Raw genomic sequence first — 10,126 nt, forward strand, 5'->3', positions numbered from 1 at the left:
ATTCGGATAGGTCATGAGATTGCAGGGAGCTGAGGTTGCCGAGGGTTGATGGTAGCTCTGCCAAGCTCGTGCATCTGACTAGGTGAAGAGATTGCAGGGAGCTGAGGTTGCCGACGGTTGATGGCAGCTCCACCAACAAGCTCGTGTATCCGACTAGGCAAAGAGATTGCAGGGAGCTGAGGTTGCTAAGGGTTGATGGTAGCTCCGCCAAGCTCGTGCATCCGGATAGGTAAAGAGATTTGAGGTAGCTGAGGTTGTCGAGGGGGCTTGATGGCAGCTTCGCCAAGCTCGTGCATCCGAATAGCTTAAGATATTGCAAGGAGCTGAGGTTGCCAAGGGTTGATGGCCGCTCCGCAAAGCTCGTGCATCCGAATAGGTCAAGAAATTGCAGGGAGCTGAGGTTACTAAGGGTTGATGGTAGCTCCGCCAAGCTCGTGCATTCGTATAGGCGAAGAGATTATAGGGAGCTGAGGTTGCCGAGGGTTGATGGCAGCTCCGCCCAGCTTGTGCATCCAGATAGGTCAAGAGATTGTAGGAAGGTGAGGTTGCCGAGGGTTGATGGCAACTCCGCCAAGCGCGTGCATTCAGATAGGACAAGAGATTGTAGGGAGCTTAGGTTGCCAAGGGTTGATGGCAGCTTCGCCAAGCTCGTGCATCCGGATAAGTGAAGAGATTGCAGGGAGCTGAGGTTGTCGAGGGTTGATGGTAGCTCTGCCAAGCTCGTGCATCCAGATAGGTACAGAGATTGCAGGAAGCTGAGGTTGCCAAGGGTTGATGGCAGCTCCACCAAGCTCGTGCATCCGGATAGGTCAAGAGATTGCAGGGAGTTGAGGTTGCCGAGGGTTGATGGCAGCTCTGCCAAGCTCCTGCATCTGACAAGGTGATGAGATTGCAGGGAGCTGAGATTGTCGAGGGTTGATGGCAGCTCCACCAAGCTCGTGCATTCGTATAGGTGAAGGGATTGTAGGGAGCTACGATTGCCAAGGGTTGATGGCAGCTCCACCAAGCTTGTGCATCCGGATAGGTCAAGAGATTGTAGGGAGCTGAGGTTGGCGAGGGGGCTTGATGGCAGCTCCGCCAAGATCATGCATCCAAATAGGTTAAGATATTGCAGGGAGCTGAGGTTACCGAGGGTTGACGGCAACTCCGCCAAGCTCGTTCATCCGGATAGGTCAAGAGATTGCAAGGAGCTGAGGTTGCCGAGGGTTGATGGCAGCTCTGCCAAGCGCGTGCATCCAGATAGGTCAAGATATTGCAGGGAGCTGAGGTTGCCAAGGGTTGATGGCAACTCCGCCAAGCTCGTGCATCCATATAGGTGAAGGGATTGTAGGGAGCTGAGGTTGCTGAGGGTTGATGACAGCTTCGCCAAACTCGTGCATCTGTATAGGTAAAGGGATTGTAGGCCATTGACATTGCCAAGGGGGCTTGATGGCAGCTATGCCGAGCTCGTGCATCCAAATAGGTTAAGATTTTGCAGGGAGCGAAGGTTGTTGAAGGTTGATGGCAGCTCCGCCAAGCTCGTGCATCCACAAAGGTCAAGAAATTGTAGGGAGTTGAGGTTGTCGAGGGTGTATGGCAGCTCCACCAAGCTCGTGCATCTGGATAGGTCAAGAGATTGCAGGAAGCTGTGGTTGCCGAGGGGGGTTGATGGTAGCTCCGCCAAGCTCATGCATGCAGATAGGTAAATAGATTGCAAGGAGCTGAGGTTGCCGAGGGTTGATGGCAGCTCTACCAAGCTCCTGCATCTGGATAGGTCAAGAGATTGCAGGGAGCTGAGGTTGCCAAGGGTTGATGGCAGCTCCGCCAAGCTCGTGCATCCATATAGGTGAAGGGATTGTAGGGAGCTGAGGTTGCTGAGGGTTGATGGCAGGTCCGCCAAGCTCGTGCATCCCGATAGGTCAAGAGATTGCAGGGAGCTAAGGTGGCCGAGGGGGCTTGATGGCAGCACCACCAAGCTCGTGCATCTGAATAGGTTAAGATATTGCAGGGAGCTGAGGTTGTCGAGGGTTGATGGCAGCTCCGCCAAGCTCGTGCATCCGGATAGGTGAAGAGATTGCAAAGAGCTGAGGTTATCAAGGGTTGATGGCAGCTCCGCCAAGCTTGTGCATCTGGATAGGTCAAGAGATTGCAGGGAGCTGAGGATGCCGAGGGTTGATGGCAGCTCTGCCAAGCTCGTGCATTTGACTAGGTGAAGAGATTGCAGGGAGCTGAGGTTGCCGACAGTTGATGGTAGCTCCGCCAACGAGCTCGTGCATCCGACTAGGCAAAGAGATTGCAGGGAGCTGAGATTGCTGAGGGTTGATGGCAGATCCACCAAGCTCGTGCATCCGGATAGGTAAAGAGATTGCAGGGAGCTGAGGTTGTCGAGGGGGCTTGATGGCAGCTCCGGCAAGCTCATGCATCCAAATAGGTTAAGATATTGCAAGGAGGTGAGGTTGCCGAGGGTTGATGGCTGCTCCGCCAAGCTCGTGCATCTAAATAGGTCAAGAAATTGTAGGGAGCTGAGGTTGCCAAGGGTTGATGGCAGCTCCGCCTAGCTCGTGCATCCATATATGTGAAGAGATTACAAGGAGCTGAGGTTGCCAAGGGTTAATGGCAGCTCTGCCAAGCTCGTGCATCCAGATAGGTCAAGAGATTGTAGGGAGGTGAGGTTGCCGAGGATTGATGGCAACTCCGCCAAGCGCATGCATCCAGATAGGTCAAGAGATTACAGGGAGCTTAGGTTGCCGAGGGTTGATGGCAGCTCCGCCAAGCTTGTGCATCTGGATAAGCGAAGAGATTGCAAGGAGCTGAGGTTGCCGAGGGTTGATGGCAGCTCCGCCAAGCTCGTGCATCCGAATAGGTCAAGAGATTGCATGGAGCTGAGAATGCTAAGGGTTGATGGCAGCTCCACCAAGCTCGTGCATCCGGATAGGTCAAGAGATTGTAGAGAGATGAGGTTGCCGAGGGTTGATGGCAGCTCCGCCAAGCTCATGCATCTGACTAGGTGAAGAGATTGCAGGGAGCTGAGGTTGTCGAGGGTTGATGGCAGCTCCACCAAGCTCATGCATTCGTATTGTAGGGAGCTATGGTTGCCGAGGGTTGATGGCAGCTCCACCAAGCTCGTGCATCCAGATAGGTCAAGAGATTGCAAGGAGCTGAGGTTGGCGAGGGGGCTTGATGGCAGCTCCTCCAAGCTCGTGCATCCGAATAGGTTAAGATATTGCAGGGAGCTGAGGTTGCCAAGGGTTGACGGTAGCTCCGCCAAGCTCGTTCATCCGGATAGGTCAAGAGATTGCAGGGAGCTGAGGTTGTCGAGGGTTGATGGCAACTCCACCAAGCACGTGCATCCAGATAGGTCAAGAGATTGCAGGGAGCTGAGGTTGCCAACGATTGATGGCAGCTGTGCCAAGCTCGTGCATCCATATAGGTGAAGGGATTGTAGGGAGCTGAGGTTGTAGAGGGTTGATGGCAGCTCCGCCAAGCTCGTGCATCCATGTAGGTAAAGGGATTCCAGGGAGTTAAGGTTGCCGAGGGGGCTTCATGGTAGCTTCGCCAAGCTTGTGCATCCGAATAGGTTAAGATTTTGCACGGAGCTGAGGTTGCTGAAGGTTGATGGCAGCTCCCCCAATCTTGTGCATCCACATACATCAAGAAATTGCAGGGAGCTGAGGTTGCCGAGGGTGGATGGCAGCTCCACTAAGCTCGTGCATCCAGATAAGTCAAGAGATTACAGGGAACTGAGGTTGTTGAGGGGGGTTGATGGTAGCTCCGCCAAGCTCGTGCATGCAGATAGGTAAAGAGATTGCAGGGAGTTGAGGTTGCCGAGGGTTCATGGTAGCTCTACCAAGCTCGTGCATCTGGATAGGTCAAGAGATTGCAGGGAGCTGAGGTTGCCGAGGGTTGATGGCAGCTCTGCCAAGCTTGTGCATCTGGGTCGGTAAAGAGATTGTAGGGAGCTGAGGTTGCCGAGGGGGGTTGATGGCAGCTCCGCCAAGCTCGTGCATCCGGATAGGTCAAGAGATTGCAGGGAGTTGAGGTTGCCGAGGGTTGATGGCAACTGCAACAAGCTCATGCATCTGGATAGGTAAGGAGATTGCAGAGAGCTGAGGTTACCGAGGGTTGATGGCAGCTCCGCCATACTCGTGCATCTGGATAGGTTAAGAGATTGCAGGGAGCTAAGGTTGCTGAGGGGGTTTGATGGCAGCTCCGCTAAGCTCGTGCATGTAGATAGGTAAAGAGATTGCAGGGAGCTGAGGTTACCGAGGGGGTTTGATGGTAGCTCTTCCAAGCTCGTGCATCTAAATAGGTTAAGATATTGCAAGGAGCTGAGGTGCTGAGGGTTGATGGCAGCTCTGCCAAGCTCGTGCATCCAGATAGGTCAAGAAATTGTAGGGAGCTGAGGTCACTGAGGGTTGGCCGCAATGTGGCGTCTTCGCCTCTCGATAGGTAAAGTCTTCAGAGTTCCGAGGGAAGGACCTGTGAGGTAGTAGCAGAAGAAGAAGGTGCAAGTTTAGTAGAAGTAACAAAAATGAGAGAGTGCGAATAGGCATATTACAGAGGGATATTTTGCAGAAGTTTAGTAGAAGTGAGGACCTGTGAATTAAAAGACCCCTCGTTTTGAATGCACGTGGTACACCATAATTTTGCGAGGTGAACCCCTTGATGCCAAGGTCACGTATCTCAGCGACAAAGGATGTAGATGAGAGAACTAGCATACGAAGAGGAGGAGGACACAAAAATTTTCCCTGTAGAAGCTGAAGACGTGGAGCCTTCCCATGCACACTTGGAGTAATAATGTTGACAAGACAAGACGAATTTCAAAAAATTTTCAATATAAGTACTTGTGAGCATGCCTTGTGTATAATGTTGACAAGAAAAGATGAATTTCAAAATAAAATAAAATTATAATGCCTATATATTTTTAAAACAATTTGTTTAAAAACTAATAATAATAATTCTCAAAAAGGAATTTCCCCAAAAGGTTCTATATATTTTCAAGAAGCTTTTTTTTAATAATCAACAACAGTTTTAAAAATTAAACAATTTATCCCAAAAAAAACACCCACATATGGCGCATCACATCTGGGGGAGGCCCCCCATATGCTACGCATGCCCAATGTGGGGAGAGGGAGGAAGTCAGGGGGGAGTAGGGAGAGGGGGAGGGGGAGTAGGCACTTCACATGTGGTGTGGGTGAGGGGGAGAGGGCAGGAGTGAGGTGAGTTATGAACTTGCTGGTGGCGTGATGATTAGAGTTGTAGATTGTGATTTTATTTCCCACGGATAGTATTGTCCACATAAAGAGAAAGTGGTGGATGACAAGTTAATGCATTGGGATAGGAATAAGGTTAGAAGAGGCATGTCTAGATTATAAAAAACAATATGTAGTGGGTTTTTAAAATACCCTTGAACACACAAGATATGGGGTTTTTACACAATGAATACTCGAGGGATATGTTACAGCCCGTAGATGTATAAGGAGCTCAAGTTGGTCAAACTTGATGGCAACTTCGCCAAGTTTGTGCATCCGTATAGGTGAAGGGATTGTAGGGAGCTGAGCTTGCCGAGGGTTGATGGCAGCTCCGCCAAGCTCGTGCATTCGGATAGGTCAAGGGATTGCAGGGAGCTAAGGTTGCCGAGGGGGCTTGATGGTAGCACTACGTGTCTCATGGAACACAACCTGGACTGTGCTGAGGAAGTAATGCAACTAAGGTGCCTCACACAGAAGGTATAGGATGTGGTCCTAGTCACAAGAAGGGCACGTGACACAGAAGACCCACGATGCAAAAGCTCCGAAATGGGCTGGTTGTGCAATCTGAACATGATATTGTGTGGTAGATGATGCCTGAGGTGTCCTTGAAGGGACGAGGGAATTACCAGGGGTTTCCATGCTTTAAGGAGAAGGCCTTCATTTGCTCTAATTTGATAATGAGCATCAAATAACAATATGAAAGAGAATTCTTAGAAATAGAATGGAAAGAATCCACCTAGCATAGATTAGATGTGCCAATTAGTTGCATAGCAAGGCTTGAAAATCTCTCTTCCGGAGGTCCATCAATTAAGGGGTGCCTGGCGAGACTTTCAAGATGGATTGAGGCATGGCAGAGGCAACTAATAGAAGAGGGCAAATTGCATGGAACCTGGCACTGTCTTCTGCGCTAAGACTGTGTTATTTGCCACATACCATGGGAGTGCAGGGCTTGGCCTACCGCTGTTCACAAGCTAAGGTGGTGAGATGAGCCAGCAGGATCCAGGCTGGTCTGAATCAAGATGATAAGGGCATCGGGGTTGCTGATCACAATCAAGAGAGGCTTAGAAGAAATTCGTTGGCAGAGGCTTGAAACAGATCATTGCATCTGCTAGCAAAGGCTATTGATCGCAGGTACTCATGGCAAATTTCCGGCACCTTGGCTCTGTTTGCAAAAATCGAGGCAACAAGTTGACGATAGAGGATGCAAAGGGGGCCTGTTCGATCACCAAGTCATGCAGGCAGGTATGCAATAGGATCGGTTGGTGCAGGCCATCGAGAATGATGCAAGGTGGAGGTTGACGAGAGGCACATGGTGGCTGGAAGAAGATGGCGCAATCACGTACGGCAGAAAATGGCAAAACAGAATTCTAGATTTCACGTTTTTTTGATTTGGATGCCTAGTGCTGGGTGGTGGTTACCAGAAAATTAAAACGTGGGTTTAATTAACCCTTGGGTAGTATACGGTTGGGCCTTGGGTATAGGGCTGGTTCCCCTTTAGGTACCCTTTTATAAGGTGCTTAGTGCCAAAAGGTGTGCCTATTCGAAGGGGTGTGACCCTTGGAATAGGTCTACCTTTTCATGAAGAGGTGTGACCCTGTTTTCAAAAGGGGTGTGCCCACACGAAAAGAGGTGTCCTTTTTTCCACAATGGGGTGTCTCCGTTGGGTGAGGAGTCAAAAATCTTCATCAAAAGGTGTGTCCAATGGTGGAAAAGGTGCGTCCCTTGGTTTTGGGACATGGCAGCTTCGCCAAGCTCGTGCATGCGGATAGGTAAAGAGATTGAAGGGAGCTGAGGTTGCCGAGGGTTGAAAACAGCTCCGCCAAGCTCGTGCATCTATATAGGTAAAGGGATTGCAGGGAGCTGAGGTTGCCGAGGGGGCTTGATGGCAGCTTCGCCAAGCTCGTGCATTCGAATACGTTAAGATATTGCAGGCAGCTGAGGTTGTTGAGGGTTGATGGCAGCTCCGCCAAGCTCGTGCATCCGGATAGGTCAAGAGCTTGCAGGGAGCTAAGGTTGCCGAGGGTTGATGGCAGCTCTGCCAAGCTCATGCATCCGGATAGGTCAAGAGATTGCAGGGAGCTGAGGTTGCCCAGGGTTGATGGTAGCTCCGCCAAGCTCGTGCATCTGACTAGGTGAAGAGATTGCAGGGAGCTGAGGTTGCCGAGGGTTGATGGCAGCTCCCCCAAGCTCGTGTATCCGACTAGGCAAAGAGATTGCAAGGAGCTGAGGTTGCCAAGGGTTGATGGCAGCTCCGCCAAGCTCGTGCATCCGAATAGGTAAAGAGATTGCAGGGAGCTGAGGTTACCGAGGGGGCTTGATGGTAGCTTCCCCAAGCTTGTGCATGCGAGTAGGTTATGATATTGCAAGTAGCTGCGGTTGCCGAGGGTTGATGGCCGTTTTGCCAAGCTCGTGCATCTGAATAAGTCAAGAAATTGCAGGGAGCTGAAGTTGCCGAGGGTTGATGGTAGCTCCGCCAAGCTCATGCATCCGTATAGGCGAAGAGATTACAGGGAGCTGAGGTTGCCGAGGGTTGATAGTAGCTCCACCAAGCTCGTGCATCCAGATAGGTCAAGAGATTGTAGGGAGGTTAGGTTGCCAAGGGTTGATGGCAACTCCGCCAAGTGCATGCATCCAGATCGGTCAAGAGATTGGAGGGAGCTTAGGTTGCCGAGGGTTGATGGCAGCTCCGCCAAGCTTGTGCATCTATATAGGCGAGGAGATTGCATGGAGTTGAGGTTGCCGAGGGTTGATGGCAGCTCTGCCAAGCTCCTGCATCCCAATAGGTCAAGAGATGCAGTGAGCTAAGGTTGCCAAGGGTTAATGGTAGCTCCGCGAAGCTCGTGCATCCAAATAGGTCAAGAGATTGCAAGGAGCTGAGGTTGCCGAGGGTTGATGGCAGCTCTGCCAAGCTCGTGCATCTGACTAGGTGAAGAGATTGCAGGGAGCTGAGGTTGCCGAGGGTTGATGGCAGCTCTGCCAAGCTCATGTATCTGACTAGGTGAAGAGATTGCAGGGAGCTGAGGTTGCCAAGGGTTGATGGTAGCTCTGCCAAGCTCGTGCATCTGGATAGGTCAAGAGATTGCAGGGAGCTGAGGTTGCCGAGGGGGCATGATGGCAGCTCTACCAAGCTCGTGCATCTGAATAGGTTAAGATATTGCAAGGAGCTGAGGTTGCCGAGGGTTAATGGCAGCTCCGCCAAGCTCGTGCATCCGAATAGGTCAAGAAATTGTAGAGAGCTGAGGTTACCGAGGGTTGATGGCAGCTCCGCCAAGCTCATGCATCCATATAGGCGAAGAGATTGCAGGGAGCTGAGGTTGCCGAGGGTTGACGGTAGCTCCGCCAAGCTCGTGCATTCGGATAGGTCAAGAGATTGCACGGAGGCGAGGTTGCCGAGGGTTGATGGCAACTCCGCCAAGCACCTGCATCTAGATAGGTCAATAGATTGAAGGGAGCTTAGGTTGCCGTGGGTTGATGGCAGCTCCACCAAGCTCATGCATCTGGATAGGCGAAGAGATTGCACAAAGCTAAGGTTGTCGAGGGTTGATGGTAGCTCCGCCAAGCTCATGCATCTAGATAGGTCAAGAGATTGCAGGGAGCTGAGGTTGCCGAGGGTTGATGGCAGCTCCACCAAGCTCATGCATCTGGATAGGTCAAGAGATTGCAGAGAGCTGAGGTTATCGAGGGGGGTTGATGGCAGCTCTGCCAAGCTCGTGCATGCGGATAGGTAAAGAGATTGCAGGGAGCTGAGGTTGCCGAGGGTTAATGGTAGCTTCGCCAAGCTCGTGCATTCGTATAGGTGAAGGGATTGTAGGGAGATGAGGTTGCCGAGGGTTGATGGCAGCTCCGCCAAGCTGGTGCATCCGGATAGGTCAAGAGATTGTAGGGAGCTCAGGTTGGCAAGGGGGCTTGATGGAGCTCCGCCAAGCTCATGCATCCGAATAGGTCAAGAGTTTGCAGGAAGCTCACGGTGCCGAGGGTTGACGGTAGCTCTGCCAAGCTCATGCATTCGGACAGGTCAAGAGATTGTAGGGAGCTAAGGTTGTCGAGGGTTGATGATAGCTCTGCCAAGCGCATGCATCCGGATAGGTCAAGAGATTGCAGAGAGCTGAGGTTGCCAAGGGATGATGGTAGCTCTGCCAATCTTGTGCATTCGTATAAGTGAAGGGATTGTAGAGAGTTGAGGTTGCTGACGGTTGATGACAGCTCCTCAAAACTCGTGCATACGTATAGGTAAAGGGATTGCAAGGAGCTGAGGTTCCTGTGGGGGCTTGATGGCAGCTCCGCTAAGCTTATGCATCCGAATAGGTTTAGATTTTGTAGGGAGCTGAGGTTGCTGAAGGTTGATGGTAGCTCCGCCAAGCTCATGCATCCACATAGGTCAAGAAATTGCAGGGAGCTGAGGTTGCCGAGGGTTGATGGTAGCTCCACCAAGCTCATGCATCCAGATAGGTCAAGAGATTATAGGGAGCTGAGGTTGCCGAGGGGGGTTGATGGCAGCTCCGCCAAGCTCATGCATGCAGATAGGTAAAGAGATTGTAGGGAGTTGAGGTTGCCGAGGGATGATGGCAGCTCCGCCAAGCTCGTGCATGCGGATAGGCAAAGAGATTGCAGGGAGCTGAAGTTGCCGAGGGTTGATGGCAGCTCCGCCAAGCTCATGCATCCGTATAGGTGAAGGGATTGTAGGGAGTTGAAGTCACCGAGAGTTGATGGTAGCTACGCCAAGCTCGTGCATCTGGATATGTCAAGAGATTATAGGGAGCTGAGGTTGCCAAGGGTTGATGGTAGCTCACCAAGCTCGTGCATCTAAATAGGTTAAGAGATTGCAGGGATCTGAGGTTGCAATGTAATTTCTAAACTATGTACCACTCTGTGCAATTTGTGAACCAATCATTTCC

At 51.4% G+C, this 10,126-nt stretch overlaps 2 pseudogenes; both read right to left on the reverse strand.

The window, feature by feature from the left end:
• Positions 1–457: 457 nt before the first annotated feature.
• LOC147896268 (uncharacterized) lies at positions 458–1,745 on the reverse strand (annotated as a pseudogene).
• A 1,508-nt stretch (positions 1,746–3,253) lies between these two features.
• LOC147896269 (uncharacterized) lies at positions 3,254–4,120 on the reverse strand (annotated as a pseudogene).
• Positions 4,121–10,126: the final 6,006 nt, after the last annotated feature.

This window comes from Dipteris shenzhenensis, chromosome 12, assembly GCF_047967505.1.
Source record: "Dipteris shenzhenensis isolate YYH24624 ecotype China chromosome 12, Dip_SZ_1.0, whole genome shotgun sequence".
Lineage (NCBI taxonomy): Eukaryota > Viridiplantae > Streptophyta > Polypodiopsida > Gleicheniales > Dipteridaceae > Dipteris > Dipteris shenzhenensis.